This window comes from Hemiscyllium ocellatum, chromosome 25 (genome assembly GCF_020745735.1).
Source record: "Hemiscyllium ocellatum isolate sHemOce1 chromosome 25, sHemOce1.pat.X.cur, whole genome shotgun sequence".
Taxonomy (NCBI): Eukaryota; Metazoa; Chordata; class Chondrichthyes; order Orectolobiformes; family Hemiscylliidae; genus Hemiscyllium; species Hemiscyllium ocellatum.
In genome coordinates, this window is record NC_083425.1 from 8,595,174 (window position 1) to 8,623,152 (window position 27,979).

The 27,979-nt window shown below is 40.9% G+C and overlaps 1 protein-coding gene across 1 annotated transcript in view; it reads left to right on the top strand.

Moving 5' to 3' along the window:
• LOC132827749 (cytoplasmic phosphatidylinositol transfer protein 1-like) overlaps window positions 1-27,979 on the top strand; it is a 285,683-nt gene that overhangs the window by 34,241 nt on the left and 223,463 nt on the right. The gene's annotated exons all lie outside the window — the stretch shown is intronic.

Consider the following 27,979-nt stretch of genomic DNA (forward strand, 5'->3'; position numbering starts at 1 on the left):
TATTATTCACTGTAAGATACAAGTGGCAGTAAGTCATTCAAATCCAAATATGCAAATAAACATGAATCAAGGTTTTAAAACACCATTAATATTCCAAGTGTTCTTTTATTTAAAAAAAATTGCTGTATTTCTCAAATCTGTATCATCCGCAACAATGTTAGTTGTTGTAAATGTAATATCTTCTGATTCTTTCTGAGGGAGGTCACCGGAAATCTACTGTGCAAAAATGTTGCTTCTAATATGTGCTGGCGTCTGTTTCTTCCACAGGCACATGAGTGCAATTTTGTGACAAAACTAATTGAAAAGGTAAACCTGTTGAACCTTTAATTAACTAGGTTATACTAACATATATCAATCTCTAATTAAATGAGCAGAACTCAGAAAATACTTGATTGGCTATAAGAGTTAAATTTTATTCAGAGATAGCCATTTGATATGTACCTAATTAAATTGCTGATGTGCTAAGAGAGAATTAAACTTGTAGTTGTTTCCAAAAATTCTAAGCCATTGGTCTTTTGCACACAACTGCATTATTAATTGCGCATATTTGCACACCTTGTGTAGTATATTGCTTGCTTTCTGGTAATTAGATAAAAGTCAGACTCTACAACATGTATTTTGAATTTGCTATAGGTAGACCCACAATGCTGCTAGATATACAATTCCAGGATTTTGATCCAGCAGCATTGAAGGAAAGACAGTATATTGTGAGTAGTTGGATGGTGAGTAGTTTGGAGGGGAACCCATAAGTGTTGATGTTCCCATTTCTGTGTAGCCCTTGTCCTTCCAGGTAGTGGCAGTCGTCTGTTTGAAAGTTGCTGTCTAAGGGTATCCAAAAATTGTCATTGGAATTTAAAAACAAAATGGATCTGAAGAGATAAATACATCCAGCCTGTTGGTATGAACAGTCATTACACTATCCTTTATGAGTGCCAACAGTCATATGTATAGCTTCACTGACAGTTCTTACACTATGTTTCATATCAACTGTGCTTGGTAAAGTCTTGATCAGAGATCAAATGGACCTACAGTCAATGAGTAGAATTAAATGCTGCATTTATTTATTTGGCAAATCTATGGCAAGATTTAATGTTCTATCCACCTGGCTAAATTGGAATGATTATACCGTTTGCCTAAAAACGAATTCTGCCTTTTATTCTTTAGAAATGTGTACTTAGCATCAGTTGTTTGCCTACATATATATTTTCACGCTGGGGAAGTTTCGTATGTGAGGTGAACTGCCAGAGGAAGTGGGTATGGGCATAGTTATAACATTTAAAAGACATTTTGACAAGTTCATTATTTTAAATCTAATAGAATTATGGTCGCTGGCCCCAAAGTGCTCCCACACTGACACCTAGTCACCTGCATATTTCTTTTCATAATTGATGAATGTCTGGAGACACACCATGGTGACTGCCCATTTGCTTTTGAACATCTTGGGATTCTTCAATGTATCTTACAGCTTCATCTACCTGTTTAAGGCAAAATGACCAAAGGTGACATAAGGCAACACTTTGTTGTGCAGTATGTGCGTAGTTTCTGAAAAGCACTCCTTGAGAATATTGTAAAGGCAGAATCAATTCCCACTTCTTGAGGGAATTGGATAATTATTTGAAAAAATTGCATGGTGACAGAGGATAGAATGGGGAGGTAGGCCGAGCTCATAGGCGCTTGCACTGAGCTGATAAAGTCCTTTGCTGGAACTTTTCTCTGATATTCAGATCCTGTTTGCTACTGTTTTAAAAAAATGTAGCCCTACCTGTTCTCAAAATCTGTGCATAGATTCGCTGGTTGTATTTACATTTTGGAGCAAGAAGGGGCAGGCATTGCACAAAATGGGCCATTACTGGCTTGAGCTTTATCCCTCCCAGACTATACCTTCATCGTGTGTTCATGAGCCTACCAACAAATTTATCTTTAATGTTGGCTTGATGAACCCTTCTGATACTGATTCTACCTGAATCCGACAAGCAACTTTAGGACACCCATTTGAAGCAGGCAGCTCACCAATTCTATTTAAATTCAATTAGGAATCAACTAAGTTGGTTTTATTAAATTCACTCATGGGATGTGGGCATCTCTGGCTGGGACAGCAGTTATTGCCCATACTTAGTTGCCTTTGAGAAGGCCCCGGTGGGCTACCTTCTTAAACCGCTGCAGTCCATAGGCCCATAATATCCTTGGGGGGGGGTTGGGATTCCAGAATTTTGACCCAGTAACAGTGAAGGAATGGTGATTTATTTCAAGGTCAGGATGATGAGTGGCTTGGAAGGGAATTTTACGGATGGTGTTCCCATGAAGCTGCTGCTGTTATCTTTCTAGATGGAAGTGGTCATGGGTTTGGAAGGGTCTTTGCTGAATTCCTGCAGTACATCTTATGGATAGTAGCAGCAGTGTGTACTGAGCATTGCTCGTGAAGGGCATGGATGTTTGTGGATGTGGATCCATTCAAGTGAGCTGCTTTGTCCTGGATGGTATCTAGTTCTTGAGTGTAGTTGGCTCTGCATCCATCTAGGCATGTGGGGGGTGTTCCATCACACTTCAGACTTGTGCATTTCAGGGGTGGACAGGCTTTCAGGAGTCAGTTGTTGGGTTACTTGCCATAGTATTCCTAGCCTCTGACCTGCTTTTATAGCAATTGTGTATATGTGGTCAATCCAGCTTAGTTTCTGGTCAATGATAACCTCCAGGATATTGATAGTGGGGTATTCAGCAATATTAACAACATTGAACATCAAGGGGTAGTGGTTAGATTCACTCTCCTGTTGAAAATGGTCATTGACTGGAATTTGTGTAGCGCAAATGTTACTTGCAACATTGTCCAGATCGTTTTGCATTTGATCCTGGACAATTTCAGCAGTATCTGAGGAATTACGAATGGTGCTGAACATTGTGCAGTTACTGGCGAACATCCCCACTTCTGATCTTATGATGGCGAGAAGGTCATTGATGAAGCAGCTGAAGATATTTGGGCCTAAAATACTATCCTGACGAATTCTTGCAGAGATGTCCTGGAGCTGAGATGACTGACATCCAACAACCACAGCCACCTTCTCATGTGCTCGCTATATCTCCAAGCAGCAATGTGTTTGTCCCCTAATTGATACCCATTGATTACTGTTTTGCTGTTTGATGCCACACTCGGTTAAGTGTAGCCTTGATGTCAAGGGCCACACTTTGTCGAATGTAGCCTTGAAGTCAATGTCACTCTCGTCTCATCTCTGGAATTCAGCTCTTTTGTCGATGTTTGAACCCAAGGATGAATTGAGGTCAGGAGCTGAGTGACTCCAGCAGAATCCAAACTTGGGGTCAATGAGCAGGTTATTGCTGAGCAGATACTGCTTGATAGCACTGTTGATGACATCTTCCATCACTTTACTGATGATCAAGAGTAGACTGATGGGATGGTAATTGGCTGGATTGGATTTGTCTTGCTTTGTATGTCCAGGGCATACCAGGCAATTTTTCATATTGTCAGGTAGATGCTAGTGTTGTAGCTCTACTGGAAGAGCTTAACTAAGGGAGCAGCTAGTTTTGGAGCACAAGTCTTCAGGACTATTGCCAGAATGTGGTCAGTACCCATTGCCTGTGCCATATCCAGTGCCTTTAACCATTTCTTGATATCGTGTTAACTGAATAGAATTGGCTGATGCTAGGGACTGTTGGTGGCCCAGATGGATCATCCACTTGGCACTTTTGCCTTAAGTTTGTTCTGAATGCTTCAACCTTAACTTTTGCATTCATGTGCTGTGCCTTTCATTTGTTTAAGTATGGGGCAATTCCACAGTGAGTTGTTTACTTCCCACCACTATTCACAACTGGTGAGTTTAAGTCTTATTCGTTGATTGTGGGGATTGCTTAGTTATGTCCATTGCTTGCTGCTTATGCTGTTTGGTACACAAATAGTCGTGTTTGATGGTTTTACTAGGTTGACTTTTTTTAGGAATGCCTAATACGACACATGGAATGCCTTCTGCGCTTTCCATTGAACACTTAGTTTGATGGTAATGGCTGAGTGGGAGGTATGCTGGGTCATGACGTTGCAAATTATGCTGGAATTCGATTTTGCTGCTGTTTACGGCCCCCATTGCCTCATGGTTGCCCAACCTTGAGTTACTAGTTCTGTACAAAGTCAGTCCCATTAGCATAGTGATAGTGCTACACAACACGATGGAGGGTATTCTCAGTGTGAAGGTGGGACTTTGTCTCCACAAGGACTATGCAGTGTTCAGACTTAGTGATACTGTCATAGACCTACAGCTGGTAGATTGGCAAGGATGAGATCAAGTATATTTTTCCCTCCCACACCAATCAACCACACCGCCCCGTGGCCCAACATTTCAACTCCCCCTTCCACTCTGCCGAGGACATGGAGGTCCTGGGTCTCCTTCACCGCCGCCACCTCACCACCAGATGCCTGGAGGAAGAACGCCTCATCTTCAGCCTCGGAACACTTCAACCCCAGGGCATCAATGTGGACTTCAACAGTTTCCTCATTTCCCCTTCCCCCACCTCACCCTAGCTCCAAACCTCCAGCTCAGCACTGTCCCCTTGACTTGTCTGGACTTTTACTACCTGCCTATCTCCTTTTCCACTTATCCACTCCACCCTCTCCTTCCTGACCTATCACATTCATCCCCTCCCCCACTCACCCATTGTACTCTATGCTACTCTCTCCCCACCCCCACCCTCCTCTAGCTTATCTCTCCACGCTTCAGGCTCACTGCCTTTATTCCTGATGAAGGGCTTTTGCCCGAAACGTCGATTTCGCTGCACTTTGGATGCTGCCTGAACTGCTGTGCTCTTCCAGCACCACTAATCCAGAATATTCTTTCTTCATGTACACCAAACAAACAGCCAGCGTACCTATTTTGGTACCCTCCCCTCAAGCCCATATCTTCATTCTGCTCTGGTTGGACTTAATGTACAGGTCTTTCAGTTGGACCAGTGCAGCAGTGTTCTGAGTGGCAGTCTTATGTGGGTTTATTTATTTTCACCTCATCAAGATCTTTGAGAATCCTGGCTTCTTGTTACACAGCATTGTGGTTGACTTAGCTAGCTATCAGGGTGCAGCGAAATCGACGTTTCGGGGAACAAACCCTTCATTAGAAATAAAGGCAGTGAGCCTGAAGCGTGGAGAGATAAGCTAGAGGCTTCAGGTCCTCTAGGTTATCTCTCCATGCTTCAGGCTCACTGCCTTTATTCCTGATGAAGGGCTTTTGCCCGAAACGTCGGATTTCGCTGCACCTTGGATGCTGCCTGAACTGCTGTGCTCTTCCAGCACCACTAATCCACAATCTGGTTTCCAGCATCTGCAGTCATTGTTTTTACCTTAGCTAGCTATCAAGCAAACCCCTTTGTTCAAGGGCAATTCAGGATGGGCAATAATCAGGCATCCGTTTCCCATGGATAAAGAAATTATAAGGCAATCCTACCATTCCAGTCTGGTGAACCTTAATTGCTCCCTCGCTAAGGTAAGTATATACTCACTTTGTTAAGGAGATCAAAACTCATCAGATCAGCCATGATCTTTCAAAATGGTCATGCGGGCTCGAGGGACTGAATGGCTTATGTCTGCTCACTGTTCATATGATTGTTACTGTACATAACACTCCAGGTATGGTTCCACCAAGGCTGTATACAGTTGCAGCAAGACTTCTTTACTCCTTGACTTAAATTCTCTTGCATTAGTGGCCAACACAAAATTTGGCTACCACCTATACCTCTGACTGCTCTGACTGAACCTAATGTACAAGTCTAATCAGTCGGAACAGTGCAGGCATCTTCCTGCGCAGAAAACAGGAGTAGGAATAGGCCGTTTGGCCCTTTGAGCTTTCTGCGCCATTCATTATGTTCATGACTGATCATCCAACTCATTAGTCTGTTATTGTAACTCCTTATTATAGTAATTTTGCTACATTCATCTCTCCTTTCAAACTCCTGATTTATAACTAATATTGGATTTTTTAACACTTTATAGTGAAGACAGATCAAAATCTTTGTTCATTTCATCTGCCATTTCCTTACCTACTACTAACTGCCCATTCTCACTTCCCAGAGACAATCCATACTTTGCTTTTATCCTTTATTTTACTTTATTTGCTTTTTATCTTTTCAAATATTGATAGAAACTCATCTGTTTTACTTTCTGAGACAGATTCCCCCATACTTCAATTTCTTTCTCATTATTAAACTTTGAATCATTCTCTGTTCTTGACATCCTGACCAATCATCTGACTTAACATTCACCTTCTGCAGTTATATGCTTTATCCTTAAATTTGATGCTTCTCTTAACTTATTTTGTCAATCATGGAGAGTGGATCTTACCTTCAGAATTATTCTTTCTTTAGGAATATACTTATTCTGAAATATTCCTTCAAATGTCAGCCACTATATCTCCATTGATCTATCCCCAATCTCATATGACAGCTGAGTTCAGCTCACACTTGGCATGCCTGTGTGTGTTGCCCTTATTTAAGTTGAAACTACTAATCTTAGACAATGGGAGGTCAGTGTCACGGAGGATCTCCAGGAAGTAAAGAGCCAGTCTCGCTCTTTTCTTTAAAGGCCCCCAAGATAATCTTCCGGTACAGGGTCTGCACTGTGGAGCAGAATGAGACCTGCTCGAGTTTCTTTTTCCAGATGTTGCACGAGAGCTCTGACCTTAACAGCCTGAAGGAAGAAGCTGTCTCGATAACATCATCTCAGTCTGACATTCTGAGGATCAGCAAATCCTTTTATGCCCAGACTATGACATATAGACAATAGGCAGCACGGCCTCCCAGTCATTTGTGTCCTCTATCATGTAAGCCTTAGGCAACAGCATGCAGGAGAGGCTGGACCAGCTGTTATCTCTGAACAAGCTGACCAAGGCCCTCGAGTCTTAGACAAGAATAAAACCCCTGGAAGTGACGACTTAATGGCCAAGTTTTATTAAGCGATGATTGCAATGGGACTTGATTGTATTGGACTTGTTGGAGGTGTGCAATGGTATACTTCTGACAGGTAGAATGTGCGAATTCATGAGCAAAGGTATCATCACCCTCATCTACAAACAAAAAAGGGAAAGGGAAGAAATTAGAAATTGGTGACAAATTTCATTGCAGATGACAAAATCCGGTCTAAGATCATCGCCAACTGGATCCGGTCTGCTCTGGGATTTGTGATTCATCCTGACCACATCTGTGTTGTACTGAGCATAATGATCTCTGAGAGTCTTGCGCTCCTCAGGAATATGATTGTCTACATGCAGGACATGGCAGGTCGATGCCTGTCTCAACAGCTTGGACCAGGAGAAGACCTTTGATAGGATATAGCACACCTACATGCAGAACATACTCTCCAAAATGGGCTTTGGGAAGGGAATCTGCAATTGGATCCAACTGCAACATCAGTGGTGTAGTCTCAATCAATGGGTGGGAATAGAAATCTTCCCAATCAGATTTGGTGTCAGGCGGGGCTGGCCACAATCTTCTGCCTTGTTGTGTGTAGTATATCAAGTCCATCAAGAAGGTTGCAAGCCTAAGAGGTGTGACTATTCCAGGCACTGGAGGCCTGGAGGTCAAAGCCTGTCTGTACATGGATGACATCATAATTTTCTGCTCGGATCAGTTGTCAGTGTGCAAGCTCATGAGCACCTCCAACCAGTTCAAAATGGCCTCTGGAGCCAAGGTAAATTGAGACAAGAGAGAGGCCATGTTTTTTTGGGAACTGGGCTGTCGTTCCCTTATTCCCTTCATCATCATGGCCAGATTACGTAAAGGTGGTGAGAATATGGTTCGGAGGAGGTGGGGTGTGCACAAAAACTTGGGAGGAGTATATTGCCAAGGTGAAGCAGAAACACTTTTGGGAGCACCACTGTCTCTCCATTGTGGGTAAAAACCTTGGTCACTAAGTGTGAAGTGCTCTCTTTATTGCTGCACATGGAGCAGGTCTGGCCCATTCCTGAACCTGCACTGTTGCAGTCACCTAAGCCATCTTCCGTTTCATCTGGAAGTCTAAAGTGAACCATGTCCACAGCTACAAGTGGGGTATGTACCCAACGCTGCCCTCATCCTGATGGTCACTTTTATGTGCAGCTGCATCAAATTGTGCATAGACCCGCAGTACACAAGCACCAAGTGTCACCACATACTGAGGTTTTACCAATCTGAAGGATGGGCCTGAACTCGCTGCCACAGAGTGTTCCAAGTAGTTGGATGAAGGGCTTATGCCCGAAACGTCGAATTTCCTATTCCTTGGATGCTGCCTGACCTTAGATTAGATTAGATTAGATTTACAGTGTGGAAACAGGCCCTTCGGCCCAACAAGTCCACACCGACCCGCCGAAGCGAAACCCACCCATACCCCTACATTTACCCCTTACCTAACACTACGGGCAATTTAGCATGGCCAATTCACCTGACCCGCACATCTTTGGACTGTGGGAGGAAACCGGAGCACCCGGAGGAAACCCACGCTGACACGGGGAGAACGTGCAAACTCCACACAGTCAGTCGCCTGAGGCGGGAATTGAACCCGGGTCTTCAGGCGCTGTGAGGCAGCAGTGCTAACCACTGTGCCACCGTGCCGCCCACTTGCTGTGCTTTAACCAGCAACACATTTTTAACCATTTTGTATCACCCAGGTTTCAAAGAGAAATTTGTAAAGAAAAACACTTGTAACCACAAATTTATCAGCAAATGGTCAGCTTGTAGCATTCTCAAGACCCTGCAGGTAAACGAGAGGGTGGATCCTGTAAGCTATTCCCTGAACAAACTGTCAAGCTCATTTGGCAGAATGCCTCATCATCAGAACCTTTCAACAAGCACCAAGGCAGGCACTACTGGTGAGATCCTTCATGTACACCTGGACTCTCTGCACCTCAAAGCAGCTGCGATGAGATAGACACATCTCCTGGAACGTGCCTTTGCAAAAGACTTCTGGAAAAAGATGAAAGATGAAATGGTTTTTGTTGAGGTTCATCCCAAACAGTTCTGTGATGCACGACTCTGTGCCCTAGTCTGTTTTCCCGGGACACACACCAAGACAAACATCGCCCATCAAGAGGATCATTAACTTGATGAAAGATGGTTTTTGTTCTGCCCGAAGTTTGTTGGTCTTTTAAAGCAAGGAGTTGACCTCAACCTAGTGTAGCAGACTTGCACATTCCAAGATCCAGGCCCACATGCTGAGGGACCCACTAAAGCTTGGAGTCACTGTTGCCAAGGTAGAATGGGGAAAGATCACCATCTCAAATCTTTCTGCCAAAGTTAAATGGCAATCCATTCAGTTATCGGACCCTCCTGGTTCCTCAAATGAATGTAATTATAGTCTTGTTTTAGTAAGAAATGCCTTGGGTTTTTTGTTCTATATATGTAAAGACTGTGTATAGAATCAAACTGCTCTCGTGGCTATGTATGCATATTATTATGAAGTTGGAGACATGTATTGTACCATTAAAATGCTAAAATTTCTGGCTGGCGCAGAATGTGCTGAAAGATTTAAAAATGTAACATTTGGTCGACACAAAAAGCGGGAGCTGCATTGCCGTGGTACAAAAGAAATTCAAATGCAGCCAATCAGTTTAATCTATGCCCCAGATACTAAAATCCAATCAAATTTGAATTTTACTGTTTTGGATGACATTAAACCAATGAAATGATCCAATGTTTTGGGGCATAAAATTGGACATTTTGAACATTCAAGGGAGAACAGCAAAGAGCTGTCAAGCACCAACATAACAACTAGAAGAATAGCTCACTGAAAGGTACTTGTCCGTAAGACACTTGTGCACCAGAACACTGAAGCTGACTTAGAGAAATCTACAGAGCAAGTTCAACATCTGAAGACAACAATTGGGTTTGAAAGTGATTGCCATAAATTTAAGAGGGAATTTATCAGACATGTATTGTAGAGTGGGAGGTAGAAATAGGTTTCAGAGAAAGGAGTTATAAATTTGCAGTTTAATGTTCTCTTTTGGACTTAAAGAAAAAATTTTATCAATCTTATTTTCTAAATAATGGTATTTGGGATAGTGCTTTGCCTCTTGAAATTTAACAGATTAGGTGTGAGGTGTGTCTGGTTTAAATTAGCAGGAGGGTTTACCCTATGTCGTAACAATATAAATATCTTCTTAAGAGAAAAGTTTATTTTTGAAATGACAAATTAACAAAACAACCTATACATCTTAAAAATTTCAGTCACAGTGTCAGTATAAGAATATTGAATTCAGTGGTAGCCAGTCAAACAAACTGCTTTGTCCTGGATGCTGTCAAGTTTCTTGTGTTACAGTTGGACATGTTCAAGTGAATATGGATACTCCTTCACATTCTTATTAGAGTCTTGTAATTGGTAGAAAAGCTTTGGGGAGTTAGAAGAACCATCATAGTATGATAGTCAATTTCTGCACTTCTGTTATAGAGACATTTGTTTATACAATTGAACCAATTCAATGTCTGTTCATTTGCAGCTATTTTGCATACAGCAAGATTCTATAAGCATTTGATAATCTGGTGTATTGATGTTGGTTGAGAGACACATATTGAGCACAGCACCTTGTTTGAAGAGTGGAAACAGATCTTTCATGTCTGTGTATAGGGTTTCGATTATATGTATAATGATGACAGTGCCTCTGACAATGCAGATGTTAAATGCTCAAATTTCATTGATATGATCAATATTTAACACTTTTTCAATCTGTGTGTCCTGATCCCAACCCATAAATTCGATTTTCTTAACTAAATGAAAGGCCCACGTTCCTTTGAGCGCTGGCATTGTGAATAAATATTCATAATGTTGGAACAAAGACTTTTGAAACACTTTGAAGATTCACAAGGGCAGTCTTCAACCTTACTTCATACTTATTTAAATATTTAAAGTAGGCATCTTACCACTGATCTCTGAGAAAAATAAATTACATCTGAGCAACATAGCACTTATGTAATTGCAGGGGAGGAACATTGAATCTTCAGGATCAGAGATTCAAAATTACAATCTGTTTTTGAAGCAAAATTCAAAGTAGTATGAATTCATATTAGTTTTGTTCTAAAGTATGTCTGACATTAATTTGAAAAGCTTATTAACATAGATTCGTTAGGAAATGTCATATCAAACAGTTTTAAAGAGCAGATTGTTCTGTATTGTTACCTTTGGTCTATTGGTTCATTCTATCACATTAGGTTGAGGGAATCGTATTTCTAATTTTTCAACAATGAACTTTAACAGGACTAAAATACGGTGAGCGCTTTCCAGGTTGTGGAGTGTTTGTTGCTTGATTTTCCTTTGGAGTGAATGTTTTGAGTCGAGTGACCCTTCCTCAGACCCTATGAGGAAGGGTCACTGACCCAAAATGTCTCTGATTTTTCTCCACAGATGCTGCCAGACCTGCTGAGCTTTTCCAGCAACTTCTGTTTTTGTCAAAAATCACCTGGCTATTTTCACCACCTCCAGCATGATGACTAATACGGCATCTGCAGTTTTTTTCCATTTTATTAGGTGATCTGTTGAAAATGGATACTGTTTGGATAGGTGTGGATCATCAGAGCCATTACATTTCTGGAGGGAGAATGAATTGAATTTATTGTCACGTGTACTGAGGCACAGTGAAAAACTTTGTCTTGTGAGCAGTACAGGCAGATCAGAGAGTTAGGTAACATAGATAAGTAAATAATAGGTAAACAGCGGCAAAAACAAAACACAGGTATAGGCAAATGCTAAGAGTTTGTGAGTCCATTCAGTATTCTAACAGCAGTAGGGTAGAAACTGTTACAAAACTGGCTGGTACATATGTTCAGGCTTCTGTACCTTCTCCCCAATGATAGAGGTTGTAGAAAAACATTGCCAGGGTGGGATGGATTTTTGAGAATGCTGGCGGCCTTTCCTTGACAGCGGACCTGGTAGGTGGATTTTATAGATGAGAGCTTGGCCTTTGTGATTGTCCGGGCCAAGTTCACCACTCTCTGTAACCATTTCCGATCTTGAATGGTACAGTTGCCATACCAGGTGGTGATACATCCAGACAAAATGCTCTATGGTGCACCTATGAAAGTTGGCAAGGGTTTTCGCCGCCTTGCCAAATTTCCTGAGCTGCATGAGAAAGAAGAGAGGTTGTTGGGCCTTTGTGACCAGTACTGAAAATGTGTTGCTGGAAAAGCGCAGCAGGTCAGGCAGCATCCAAGGAGCAGGAGAATCGACATTTCGGGCATGGGCCCTTCTTCAGGAATGAGGCTAGTACGTCCACATGAAGAGTCCAAGAAAACTTGTTGTGGATGACCACTCCCAGGAGCTTGACACTCTCCATTCGTTCCACCTCTGTGCTGTTAATATGTAGGGGGGGCATGAGTAACATCCTGTCGAAAGTCAATAATGAGTTCCTTAGTTTTGCCAGCATTGAGAGCTAGGTTGTTCTCAGTGCACCATTTTTCCAGGTCTTCCACCTCACATCTGTAGTCTGTTTCGTCGCCATCTGAGATTTGACCAACTATGGTGGTGTCATCAGTGAACATGTAAATGGTATTTGGCGATGCAGTCATGGATATACAGTGAGTACAGAAGGGGGCAGCGTATGCACCCCTGGGTTGGGGGGGCTTCAGTTTTGAGTGTTAGGATGAAATATTGTCCCCAATCTTCATTGATTGTGGCCTGTGGGTCAGGAAACTGAGGATCCAGTTGCAGAGAGTGGGGCTTAGTCCGAGATCACTAAGTTTAGTAATCAGTCTCGAGGGGATAATAGTGTTAAAGGCTGAACTATAGTCAATGAGGAGGGTTCTAACGTAGCTGTTCGTGGTGTCAAGATGTTCAAATGGTCAGAGCAGAAGTACATAAAATAGCAGACCATTAAGAGTCCCATCAAGTCTGAGAGATCCTCAGTTATGGAAAAAGACTATATTGTAATTGGAAGCACAAGTATGGAAGGTTGCATTGGCTGAACAGAAGTAATGGAAACAGAAATTTTCAGAACAGGTAGGTCCTTTGAGCTGTTTCTGGGAATCAGTGGCTTTAGTGAACATCGGTTGTTAATTAATAGGTAGAAATTATAACATGTTAATGAAGGGAAGATTTGAAAATGGACTATGTGAAAGCAGAAAATGATGGAAATTGGAAATTTTGTCATTCAGAGCACAATTGGGAAACAGTACTGATAATGTCAAAGAAAAAGAGAGTGAAGGATGCAGCCTGAGTAGAGAATATTCCCAATGATCCAAAACAATATGCAGCAATGACACCCATGTGAGTACTGTAACAGTACTGCTGAAAGGATAGAAATGGTGCAATTTATTTTTCTTGGATTCAGAAACTTTGACACTGAACTTCTATCTTAAACTTGCTGTTAATGGCATTTTCTAATCCTATGTATAATTTAGTTCAGCAATTGTTTACTTTATAAGAACACATTCTGAGTAATTTAGATGTTGAGTGTTAGGAATATTGATTTTAAAAAATGATGGTAAGACCTGGAGCTGAATGTAAATGATTGAATGTGACAACCATTGTATTGAGATTTTCAAAGCACATTAAACTGCACAGTAAAACATTAAAATTTATTACAGTTGTAAATTGTGGTGGAGAGAGAACCTGAAGTCTGTTGGAAGATATAAAGCTGAATGCAGGATCCATGATTGGAAGCACACAGCTGAACTTGATCCAGTTCTTAGATGAATCACTGATCACAAAATAGCACTGGAATCTTTCCATCAGTGGAGTATGTTGCAATATTACTAAAGTAGCATGTGTCAAGCTTACAAAGTGGAGTATGAATTACATACAACTTCACAAGGATAAATTGATAAGCTTGATTCTCTGGCTGAATGTACATTTTTCCATAGTTTAGTTACAGTGAAATGAAATAGACAGATCGATATGTTTAAATTTTTTTTTAGTATTTTTCTGTATAATATTTTAGACTTTTAAATTGACTGTGGTAAAATTTCATCAACACAGAGTAAGGCTTATTTAATTAATCATACTGAGCATGTCAATGTTTCTACAGTATAGATTGATGAAATTTGACAGTACAAAATGCTGTATATTTATAGTTACTTTGAGGATAGTTGGAACTGATTGAGAATCTGTTAGCATTCAGCCTGACAGGAGAAATTTGGGGCAGAAACAATAGTGTTCAAGTTATGAGCTGGAGTGGACTGGGAAAGGGATTTAGCAGCAAAAAAGGTTGAGAAACAGAACCAGACATTTAAGAATGTAGTTCATGGCTAACAACACAGATATATCATAGTGAGAAAGAAGGATTCTAAGGTGATAAACCAAACATGGTTAACCAGAACAGTTAGGGATTGCATCAGATTGAAAGAAGTGACACACAATGTGACAAAGGTTAGTGGTATGCCAGAGAATTAAGAGAGACAGTCAAAAAGTAATAAAACGACAATTAACTTTGATGGTAAACTGAGAAGTAACATCAAGATAGACTGCAAATGTTTCTATAAATATGAAACATGGAAGAGAGAGAGTCCTCTTGGAGAATGAGGCTGGAGAAATAATGGGGAACCGGGAAGTGGTACAGGAGTTGAATAAATACTTTGCATGAGTCTTTACAGGAGAAGTAACTAATAGCATTCCAAAAATACCAAATAAAGAAGCAGGAAAAGGAGATGAAATAAATAGAATAGCTATCACAATTGAAAAAGTACTGTGGAAACTAATGGCACTAAAGACTGATAAGTCCCTTGGACTGACTGGATGTATTCTGGGACATTAACAGATTATCTACAGAGATAATGGATGCAGTGGCAGCAATCTTCTAAGAATTCTTAGATTTTGGAAAAGTCCCAGATTGGAAATCTTTTGCAGCTTGGCAAGAAGAATAGAAGAGCTGAATAAGTGGTGAAAGACTGCAGAAAGCTACAGAACAGAGGGAGCCCATAAACCACAAACATTAATATCCAAGTCAGCAGATGTAGTAGGGAAGGTAAATAGAACAATTCTTCCAGGTGAAACAGAAGTTAACCTGCCTCTCCTCCAACCTAATTTACTGACTCTGATCGATGTTTGAGAAGATTTGTAGCTCAGGTTGAGGTTTTGGACGTAGGTTTGCTTGCTGAGCTGGAAGGTTCATTTCCAGGTGTTTTGTCACCCTACTAGGTAACATCTTCAGTGGGCTTCAGACAAAGCACTGCTGAAAATTCCTGCTTTCTATTTTTTATTTGGGTTTCTTTGGGTTGGTGATGTTATTTCCTGTGGTGAAGTCACTTCCCCTGTTCCTTTTCTCAGAGGGTGGTAGATGGGGTCTAACTCAATGTGTTTGTTGAAAGAGTTCTGGTTGGACTGCCATGCTTCTAGGAATTCTCGTGCATGTCCCTGTTTGGTTATCCTTAGATGGATGTGTTGTCCCAGTCGAAGTGGTGTCCTTCCTCATCTGTATGTGGCTAGTTGGTGTTCATGTACCCTGGTGGCTGGTTTTCTGCCTGTTTATCCAATGTAGTGTTTGTTACAGTCCTTGCACAGTATTTTGTAAATGACATTAGTTTTGCTTGTTGTCAGTATAGAGTTTTTCAAATTTGAACTTTTAACTTGACAGATCCTATACAGACAACAAGGAAAACTAATGTCATTGACAAAATACCATGCAAGGACTGTAACAAACACTACATTGGACAAACAGACAGAAAACTAGCCACCAGGATACATGAACACCAACTAGCCACAAAAAGACATGACCCTCTCTCACCAGTATCCTTACATACAGATGAGGAAGGACACCACTTCGACTGGGACAACACATCCATCCTAGGACAAGCCAAAAAGAGACACACACGAGAATTCCTAGAAGCATGACAGTTCAACCGGAACTCTTTCAACAAACACATTGAGTTAGACCCCATCTACCACCCTCTGAGAAAAGGAACAGGAAGTGACTTCACCCCAGGAAATGACATCACCAACCCAAAGAAACCCAAACAAAAAATAGAAAGAGGTTTTCAGCAGTGCTTCACCTGAGGCCCACTGAAGATGTTACCTAGTAGGGTGATGAAATGTCTGGGAATGAACTTCAAGCTCAGCAAGCAAACCTACCTCCAAAACTTACTCTGATGCTCCAAATGTGGTCTATCCTACATTGGTGAAACCAAATGTAAACTTAGGGAATGTTTCGTTGAGTATCTCTGCTAGGCCTGAAAGGGCCTGCCTGACCTCCCCGTCACCGGCCATTTTAATTCCCCTTCTCACTCCCTCTCCAACATGTCTATCCTCAGTCTTCTCCATTGACACAGTGAATCAGACCGCAAATTGGAGGAAAAACGCCTCACCTTCTGCATGGGCAGCTTACAGCTCAGAGGACTTAACATTGAGTTCTCCAATTTCAAGTAACCTTCCCACCCATCCCCCAACTTCCTTCCCATCTCCACCCCCTCTCTTCCATCCTTCTAACCAATCCTTCTTTCCAGCTCCCTACCAGATTCATTTCTCTCATCGACCAACCAGATCTTACCCACCATCTGTATTCACCGATCTTTCCCTCCCCCATAACCCTTCTCCCACCATCTTTATCTGTAGCTCCCCCTACCCCACCTCCATTCCTGAAAAGAGGTTATACCTGAAACATCGACTTCTCCACCTCCTGATGCTGCCTGGCTTGCTATGCTCTTCTGTCCTCCTGCTTGTTTACTTTGGATTCCAGCATCTGCAGCTTTTTTTGTCTCTAAGATAAATAGAATGTTGGCCTTTGTTTTTAAAGGGAATACTATGGAAGTTAGAATGTTTTGCTAAAACTATACCAGGCACTAGTTAGACCACAGCTGGAAGACTATGAATACTCGTTCCCAGGTCCGAGGGACAGTCTAATGAAGAGTGATTGAGTAGGTTAGGCCAGTACTTATCAGATTCCAGAAGGAGAAGATACCTTACTGAAATGTAAAAGAAACTTTGGACAGTGTGCAGGCAGAGTGGTTGTTTTCTGATATAGGAGAGTCTAGCACCAGAGGCCATAATCTTAGCATAAAGGGCACATACTTATGACAGCGAGAAGAAATTTCTTATCTGGTGGTTGTTAATCTGTGGGATTCTTCACCATAGAGGGTTGTTGACACTGGGTAATTCAGTATATTCAAGGCTGAGAAAGAGATTTTTAATCTGTAAAGAACTCTAGAATTGTATGGAAAAGGCAGGAGACCAGTGTTTTCAATGATGAGAAGACTCTGGGCTGAATGACCCACTTCTGATTCTATGCCTGATCTTATGGTCTGAGCAATACCTTGTGCTCTATGAGAGCAGTCTATTGTTTTCTTATTGCCACTGATTGAATTGAAATTTCATTTCTGCACTCTATTTATGGCAATGGACGATTCAAGCACCTCGGGGAAGCATCACATTCTTTTGATTTGGCTTTTTAACATCTGATATTTTATATTTTGCACAGTAACAGAATGGAAATAATTTAAAAACGTAATGGCATTATTTTGAACCTACAATTTAAGGCTAAATATGCTTGAGGGCATGTGGAATTTGAAAACAAAGTCTTCTGCTTTTCTGTCATATTCCCTGGCTTGTAACAAGCACATCTAGACTTAAAGAGGGAAATCAGGAGGGCAAAAAGGGGACACGAGATAGCTTTGGCAAATAGGGTTAAAGAAAATCCAAAGAGATTTTATAAATACATGAAGGACAAAAGAGTAACTGAGGAGAGAATAGGACCTCTCAAAGATCAGCAAGACAATCTATGTGTAGAGCCGCAAGAGATGGGGGAGATACTAAACGGGTATTTTACATCAGTTTTACTGTGGAGAAGAACATGGAAGATATAGAACGTGGGGAAATAGATGGTGACATGTTGAAAAATGTCTGTATTACAGAGGAGGTGGTGCTGGATGTCTTCACAGGCCCAAAAGTGGATAAATCCCCAAGACCTGACCAGTATAGCCGAGAACTCTGTGGGAAGCAAAGGAAGTGATTGCTGGACCGCTTGCTGAGATACCATATACACTTGAGTAATGGTTGAATTTTGTTTTGACTATTTTGTAAGGTTAAATTTATAGGCTTGACTATTACATAGATACTACTTTTGAGAGGCTGAAATTAATGCCCGTCAAAATTCATACTGTATCATTAGCCGAAGACCAAATGATCTCTAAACCAATAAAGAAAAAGCAATGAATTATGGTAATTCTGAAAACCCAAAGCGAAACACAACAGCCAGCAGACTAGAAGACCGGGAGCGGAATGGAACAACTGGGAGACTGGAAAGCTGAAGCGGGACATGATGGCCAGCACACTAACTCATGAAAGTTGATTTGTTATCTGTGAAGAACTAGGGTCAACCTTTAAACATGATATATTTGTCTAAAAATAGGGGGCCGACCTTTACATGAGATCAACTGTTATTGAGTGTATACCGTATTTGTATCATCAATAGTCACAGGTGAGGTACAGGAAGACTGGAGGTTGGTTAACATAGTGTCACTATTTAAGAAAGGTGGTATTGTCATCCCATTTCCTTAACCCAGTATCAGTCGAAGCAAACACTCCGAGACACAGTATGGCTCTATCTTCTTTTACTTTTATTCCAAGCCATGGAGAGAGCGCGATCGTCCATATACACAAAGACATGAGTTCTCAGTCTTCTCTCAATTCTTAACTAATTATGTAGTCACTTACAGGGAGCAACGTCCAAATAAGGCAACATCTATATTGATTGGGTCATTGTTAAAATCAGCGAGCATCAACAGTAAAGATTAAGCCATCTGGCATTACACAATAGATGTACCTCACCTCATTAACTGGCATTACACACTGGATGTTTTTCACCTCGTTAAACCACTACCCTTAAACTTCATTGTTTACTGCAAGTTCTTAACTGGTCAAAGTCATGCTAACTGAGCCTTTGTCAAGCAAGCCTAAACCTAATTCTTCCCCTACCTGCTCATATCTTATACACTTTCTCATTTCCTCCTTATCATTTCATGATAATCACCTAGATGACACTACCACTTTCTTCATTAGAATCTTACTGCCAGTACTTAAGCAAATTATTGCACACAACATACAATGATTATAACAATAAAAATTACGAGTCCATGCAGTAGATAGAATCTGCAGGATTCTCCCACATGGAAAAAAGCTCTCCAGTAAAGTTCTTAAATTCACAGTCCTTAGTGACCACCCCACCCTCTCCAAGTCGAGTTGAAATGAGCCAGTTATCCAAAATCTCATTCAGTAAAATCCAACCTGAGATCAAAAACCAGTCTGTGCTTCTGCATCATTCCACGGAGAAATATGAATTATTGGATAAGAGCAGTTAAATATTTAATAAAACTGAAGAGACTTCCATTCTTGTGGAGACACTTCAGATGGAAGATACCAGCGCATCTGAGCTGCAGCTACTGGCTAGGTGAACGCAGCATTCTGTGCTGCTTCTGCTTCTGCTCTGCTGTCAAATGTAACAAAGCCAACTGGCTGTTTTGATGTTAGTTTGATCAGTGAACCTTCGTATTCCCTTAAATGATCGAAAGAGAAGGTAAAGCTCCCGTGGTTTAATATCCATAGGAAGACTACTGACAAAAAGCATACTGACCTCCTCTTCACCATTGTTAATTTCTTCACTTTTCCTGTTCATGACTGAGGAGCTGATTGAATCCATTAGATCAGATTATGGAGGGCTGTGCAGTGGTCCTAAGGCATGCTTTACCAATGAATGGAGAAACTCGAGAGACAATATTAGTTGCTGAAAGTATCTTTGCGTTTCTCCTTTCATTCCTTCCTTGCCAAGGTGCTTATCAGGATGAAGACAGTCACACATTTTACTCTACTAAATTGTTTTTCAGCATTCTCAGTTGTCTTGAGGTCTGTTACTCAGTTCACCATTTATGACATGATGGATTGTATAAAACTTGCTAAACTTCTAAATTGTACTTCCTAAACAATTCAACCATTCACCAACAACAATCATGGAACTCCATTCAGGTTATTGAAAAATTATTTTCCTTTAATAAATTGATATTTGGCTAATGTGAAAGCTATCAGGAAAAGTATTTCAAAAATCTGGAAAGCATGAAAACAACAAAATGTTTCCTGTGCTTTAGCCATTTAAGAGGCAGTTTCAGTTCAGATTTAAATTGAAAATATTCATGGGAAACAAACGCAGAATATATTAAAATGTGTTCTCCAAATAAAACAGTCAGAATTACAGTGGCAACTTTAGTAGAGATCAACATTCTTTGAATTTACAATATGAAGGGGACCAATGAAGTCGAACAATAATTGACAGAACTGAAATAACTCAGCTTCAAGTTCTAATATTCTCTAAAATCTTAACAAAACATCAAAATTAAAATGCACTCTTTTTGTGAACACTCTACATCAAAAACACAGCAACAAAGATATGATAATGCAATACTCTCATCTGGCTAAAGCATGACCACTGACAAAAGCATGACCACTGACATAATTTATTTTTAAACAGGCATTATAGAATTTCAAACAACTGAGGGGCTCAAGGTCCTCAATCAATTTGTATTAAGGTTACATGTTTGATAATTTTAAAAAGGACATAATGTTATATAATATTAATGTAAAAACAAAATCTGCCCGATTACATAGTTCACAAAGCACATTAAATTGAGAGCCTAATTCAAATAAGGCAAAACAGTTACTTAAAAGAATTTTCTGAACCAGTATTTGAACAAACCAAACTATTTAAATGTCAAACACTTTCAGTTGGCATAATTTATATTGAAATTTCCCTTTTCGACTCAAGTATTAGTACAACCTTAATTTCAGCGTTTCTAGTTTTTATTTCCTCTCGACTAAATTATATTAAGAAAAAAGAGAAAACCCTCGTAGTGGACCACATGGTGCTGTAGTCAAAGCCATCCCCAAGAAAGACTCATTGAGTCAAGTCCACAGCCCACAAATTGAGACTCCCACAAGAAAAACCCAGACAAAGCTTCCCTGGCAGTCAATGCACTTCATTGTTGGAATCTGAGCGGACCAACTCCACTTTCTCCCCCTTTTCCCAGTGACTCCATGCTGTCCTAAAAGTACTTCTAAAGGGAGATGTGGGGAATAAAGGTTACAACATTAAGAAGTACCAAATTTTTTTCAGATGTTTTATTTTGAAGGTCCTGGTTTCTACATTTTTTATTCTCCAGAGCCTCAAACTTCACCACTAGAGGAATCCAAACTCCTTTTTCCAGGAGACTTTAACCCCTTTTTACTGAGGGGACTCAAACCCCTTTCTCACTTTTCAAGGGACTCAAATCTCTTTTCTTATTCTGCATGTCCGGGGACCCGAGCCCCGTTTAAAACCCAGGAGTCTCTAACCCCACTTAAACCCAGGGGATTCAAAAACCAATTCAATCCAAGGGTCTCCAAAACCAATTAAATCTAAGGACTCAAACCCCAATTAAACCCAGGTGACTTGAAAACCAATTCAATCCAAGGGACTCAAACTCCAATTAAACCCAGGAGATTTGAACCCCAAATAAGCCCAAGGGCCGAACCCCAATTAAAATCCAGAGGTATCAAACCCTAATTAAGCCAGGGGACTAGAACCCCTGTTCGTCAGCATGTCTATGAAACTGTGTCTCTCGACTGAACTGATTACCGTTCAAGGATTCCGTAGAATAGAAAGCAATTAAACAAGGGGATCGTTTCTGACACAGGAATATCAAGAGGGTCCCAGGTTTAAAATCTTACCTTGAGGGCCCATCCGTCTCGAGAAACCGGTGTTCTGGGCGATTGCTGACACCGTCCGATCATAACTATTCGTTTGGACTGCTATCTAGCTCGCCATATTGTTGTCCCATTTCTGTGTCCCCGTCTCAGTCAAAGCAAACACTCAGACTGTATTGCTCTACCTTCTTTACCTTTATTCTGAGCCATGGAGAAAGAGCGATCGCCCATGTATACAAAGACATGAGTTCTCAGTCTTTTCTCAAACAGCAGATTCTTAAGGAATTGTGTAGTCACTTATAGAGAGCAGCATCCAAATAAGGCAACACCGATATTGATTGGGTGACTGTTACAATTAGCAAGCATCAGCAGTAAAGACAAAGCCATCTGGCATTATGCAATAGATGTTCCTCACCATGTTAACTGGCATTACGCAATAGATATTCTTCACCTTGTTAAACCACTACCCTTGCCTCCGGCACCTCATTGTTTACTGCAAATTCTTATCTGGTCAAAGTCATGTCAGCTAAGCCTTTGTCAAGCAACCCTAAACTTAACTCTTTCCCTACCTGCTCATACCATTTACATTTTCTCAGGAAGGAAAAGCCAGGGAACTATAGACTGGTGATCCTGATCTTGGTGGTAGTCAGGTTGTTGGAGGGAATCCTGAGGAACAGAATTTACATGTATTTGGAAAGGCAAGAACTGATTAGGGATAGTCAGCATGGCTTTGTGCATGGGAAATCATGTCTCACAAACTTGATTGATCTTTTTGAAGAAGTAACAAAGAGGATTGATGAGGGCAGAGCGGTAGATATGATCTATATGGACTACAATAAGGCATCCAACAAGATTCCTCATGGAAGATTGGTTAGCAAGGTGAGATCTCATGGAATACAGAGAGAACTAGCCATTTGGATACAGAATTGGCTCAAAGGTAGAAGACAGAGGGTGGTGATGGAAGGTTGTTTTTCAGACTTGGGGCCTGTGACCAGAGATATGCCACAAGGCTCAGGGCTGGGTCCACTGCTTTTTGTCATTTGTATAAATGTGGATGTGAGCATAGGAGGTATAGTTAGTGGACAGCGAAGAAGGTTACCTCACAGTACAACAGGATCTTGATCAGATGAGCCAATGGACTGAGGAGTGGCAGATGGAGTTTAATTTAGATAAATGCAAGGTGTTGCATTTTGGAAAAGCAGATCAGAGCAGGACTTATACACTGAATGGTAAGGTCCGAGGGAGTGTTGCTGAACAAAGAGACCTTGGAGTGCAGGTTCATGCTCCTTGAAAGTGAAGTTGCAGGTAGATAGGATAGTGGAGAAGGCATTTGATGTGCTTTCTTTTAGTGGTCAGTGCATTGAGTATGAGTTGGGAGGTCATGTTGCGGCTGTACAGGACATTGGTTAGGCCACTGTTGGAATATTACATGCACTTCTGGTCTCCTTCCTATTGGAAGGATGTTGTGAAACTTGAAAGGGTTCAGAAAACATTGACGAGGATGTTACCAGGGTTGAAGGATTTGAGCTATAGCGAGAGGCCGAATAGATTGGACCTGTTTTCTTGGAGGCTGAGAGGTGACCTTATAGAGGTTTATGAAATCATGTCATCAGAGTGTCAACATGGATACCATAACACGTGGGGACACCATCTACCATGTACGCAGCAGGTACTCGTGACTCAGCCAACGTCGTCTATCTCATACGCTGCAGGCAAGGATGCCCTGAGGCATGGTTAATTGGTGAGACCGAGCAGAAGCTACCACAACAGATAAATGGACACTACGCAACAATCAACCGACAGGAATATTCCCTCCCAATCGGAGAAAACTTCAGCAATCCGTGACATTCGACCTCGGATCTTCGGGTGATCATCCTCCAAGGCAGATTTCGGGACAAATGTATTGGGAGAAAAAAAGAACTACAGATCTGAAAATCAAAACCAAAACAGAGGGCTGGAAAAACTTAGCAGGTCCAGGAGCATTTCAGTATGCTGGAATTCAGTTAATATTTCGGGTCCAGTGACCTTACTTCAACACTGGGTCACTAGATCCAAAATAGTAACTCGGATTTCTCTCCACAGATGCTGCCAAACCTGTTGAGTTTTTCCAGCTAGTTCTTTTATTTCCAAGATATATTGTTGTTTCATAATGAGGAATTATGAATGTTTGTTGATGATCAGCTGAACCATGCGGCAAAGTATTTTGCTTTAATGGTATGTTCTACTATTGGAAGAGTAAGAAAAATCATTTGGTCATGTTCCTTCTAAAAAGTTGTGCTGCCCACTGGGAATTGCAGGGAGAGTATTCCATCATATTCCAAACTTATACCTCGTAGATGCTGGACAGGTTTTGGGGAGTCAGGATGTAAGTTATTGCAGCATTCCCAGCTTCTGACTTGATCTTGTAGCCTCTGTGTTAAATGGTGAGTGAATTTGAGTGCATTTCAAATGTTAAGTTTCTGGTCAATGCTAACCCCCAGCGTGTTGATAGAGGAGTATTCAACAATGATACATTGAATGTCAAGGGGTGATGGTTACATTGAATCTTATTGGAGCTGGTCATTGCCTGGCATCTGTATAATGCAAATGTTACTTATAACTTGTAAGCTCAAGTCTAGATATTGTCCAGATCTTATTGCATTTGAACATCAACTGCATCCGTATCTGAGTAGTCACTAATGGTGCAGAACATTGTGCAAGGATTGGCAGACATCCTCACTAATGACAGAGGAAAGGTCCATGATGAAGCACTTGATGATTGAGCCCAGGACACTACCCTGAGGAACTCCTGCAAAGATGTTCTGGAGCTGAGATGACTTACCTCTAACAACCATGACTATCTTCCTATGTACGAGGTTTGACTCCCACCACCATTGATTCCAGTTACGCTGGAGCTCCTTGATGCTGCACTTAGTCAAATGCTACCTTAATGTTAAGGGCTGTCACTGTCACTTCACTTCTAGAATTTGGCTTTCTATTCCAAGTTTTAACCAGGGCTGTAATATGGTCAGGAGCTGAGTGGCCTAGTTGTCAGGGCCCTCAGCCTTTGTACTCCCTCGTGCCTCCAACTGTTTCTTGATATCATGGGAGTGAATCGAATTGGCTGAAGAATGATATCTGTGATGCTGAGGACCATGGTGGAGGCGGTGATGGATCATCTACTCTGCAAATGCTCACCCTTATCTACTGATTATGCTGGGCTCTACCATCATTCGGGATGGTGATATTTATGAAGCCGACCTCTCCAGTGAGTTGTTTAATTGTCCACTGCCATTCACGATTGGATGTGGTGAAACTTCAAAGTTTAGATTTGATCTTTTGGTAATGGAATTGCTTATCTCTGTCTATCACTTTCTGCTTATGCTGTTTAGCATAGAAATAATCATGCTTGGTAGCTTCACCAGGTTGGTACTTGCTTTCGTAGCAGCCGGATGCTGCTTCTGGCATGTCCTCCTGCGTTCTCCAGGATTGAATCAAGGTTGATCTCCTGGCTTGATGGTAATGGCTGTGTGGGGGATATGCTGAGCTATGAGTTTGCAGATTGTGCTAGAGTATAATTTTGCTGCTCCTCATTGTCTACAGTGCCTCATACATGCCCAGTCTTGAGTTGATAGATCTGTTCAAAGTCTGTTCCATTTAGCTGGCTGATAGTGCCACACAACGTGATGGAGTCTTACTTCATCTTGTTATGAAGTTGAAGGCATGTACTATATCTTTAGGAGAGAATTCTACCCTGACAGCTTACCAGCACTTGTGATATGATAAGATAGCAGTCTCAGTGTACTGGAAAATTGAAAATACGTAACATCTGGCTGTGAAATGGATACCTCAGTTGGTTGCTGTTTTAACAACAATTTGAATGTAACCAATCAGTTTAAATTATGCCCCCCAATTCTAAAACCCAATCGAGTTTGAATGTATTGGTTTGTCAACATCGACCCAATGAGACGATCCAATGTAAAGGATATAAAAAAGCTAGGCATTTGGAAAATCTGACAGAGCAGCTGCTATCAATGCAGATTCAAGGAATTAGGAAACATTCTCCATCAAAGGTACCTTTTCATATGAAACATATTTGCAGTAATAAGAAAGAAGACAACCCAGGGAGATCTTCAGCTGGGGGAGGAAAGACACTGAAGACGACAGCTGCTGCGTGGTTATGAAATTAAGTTGATGTAATTTTAATGTGTGTTTTATTGGAACAGTATATTATTATAGAGTTGGAGGCAGGTAATAAGCAGTTAAGAGAAAGGAAGGCTTAGAGTTGTGAATCGTTGTTTTTTAATGTTCACATCTGGAGTTAAAAAATAAATTGCTGATATTTTCTTTAAATAGTGGAATTTGGGAGTTCTCTGTCACTCCTATTTCAACAGATTACGAGGCAAGGTGAGCTTTTCTGGATGTTTAGTTTAATTAGCGAAAGGGTTCACCGTTGTGTCATAACAATCTCCATAGATGTGCAGTAGTCACTCTGACCGGTAATTCACGGAGAGTGCATATATAGCTGGCAGATCACTAAGGATGAGGTCAAGTATGTTCTTAGCTTTTTGTTGGTTCCCTCACCACCTGACACAGACCAAGTCTATCAGCTCTATCCACCTGACCAACTCAATCCCTCATGCATTTGCTGACCTACTTTTGGTTTTGGACATTGAAATCCCCCAATTTTGATGCATTTTGCACCCTTGCCACCCTTAGTGCTTCCTCCAAGTGTTGTTCAACGTGAAGGAGGAATGACTCATCAGCCGAGGGAGAATGGTATGCGGTATTACAGGAAGTTTCCTTGCCTATAATTAACCTGAAGCCATGACACTTCATTAGATCCAAAGTTAATGTTGAGGACTCCCAGGACAACTCCCTCTTAACTGTATACCACTGTGTCGCCATCTGTGTTGGGTCTGTCCTGCCATTAGGACAGGACATATCCAGGAAAGGTGACACTGGTGTCATGAAACATAGTCATACTCACAAACCTTACAGATGATATCAAGCCATTGCTTGTCTAGTCTGAGAGGCAGCTGTCCCAATTTTGGCAGTAGGCCATTAATATTAGTAAAGAGGACCTCATCTGGACATACTGAACAACTCCATCTGAAAAGATTTCAGAACAAATCTAAATATGTCTAATGACAATTGTTTCTCACATGACCCATTTCTCTGTACAAGGTTCTAGAATACTTTGAGTCTGAAACTTTAGATTTTTTTTTATTCTCTGAGATTTAACCACTATTTTGGACAGAGTGGTTTTTTACTCCCTAAGTAAATCTTTGCAGATAATATTTCTTTATTATCTTCTATGTTTTGTGTGTACACACTTTTGCATGTTTTTATAATTTAGATTGGTAAATGTTTGCAATTTCATATTTCAAGCTGTGTGTTAGCCTTGGGTCTTTGTCAAACACATCTTATTACAATAAATCAATAATTCCATTGTTAGAAACGTGGATGAATCTAATATAGATAAAAGGTATATAATTGGCTGAAATCATAACTGGGAATTTGTTCAATTTGTGTTGTGAACATTGGGTGAAATGGAACAAGAAAGGAACATGCAGTCCATTAAACCTGGTCATATCGGTTAATTCAAATTGTCCTCCTGTGCTTAATAGCCCTACATCTTTAGGAGCCATAAAACAAAAATAATAGGACATTGATATATGTCATGACAATTGTTGTCTATTTCTAGTCTGAGGGTAATTGAAATATAAATCATGGTGCCCAGACAGTACATCTTAGCAAGGAGAAAGTGAGGACTGCAGATGCTGGAGATCAGAGCTGAAAATATGTTGCTGGAAAAGTGCAGCAGGTCAGGCAGCATCCAAAGAGCAGGAGAATCGGCTTTTCGGGCATGAGCCCTTCTTCAGGAAACTGAAGAAGGATGCTGCTCTTTGGATGCTGCCTGACCTGCTGCGCTTTTCTAGCAACACATTTTCAGCTCAGTACATCTTAGCAAGTCTGCATACAGCTTATAGATATTGTTCATCTGTTTCTAAAGAATGATTGGAAATATCCTTGTCGTGCTGAGGCAATGAACACCAGCATATACAGCTCATTTTCAAACAATCCTTATGAGTTGATGATTAAAATCACCTTTGAATAGTTTAAAAATATTTCAAGATAATAATCTGGCATACAACTCATTTTTTGCATTCCTTTTGGTGAAATATATCAATACACACTTTTACTGTAATATTCCAAAACTCCCTGTCCACCACCATATAGAATATAAGAAAAGTGAAGATGTCTGTGCTCTTCAACCCTAACCTTAGAAAAGTACTCATGCTATACCTGGTTAACATTTACATTTTCCTCATCAGCTACAGTTTACAGCTTCCCTTACTGAGCTTTCCAGTTGATTAGCTTCCCTACAGTGTG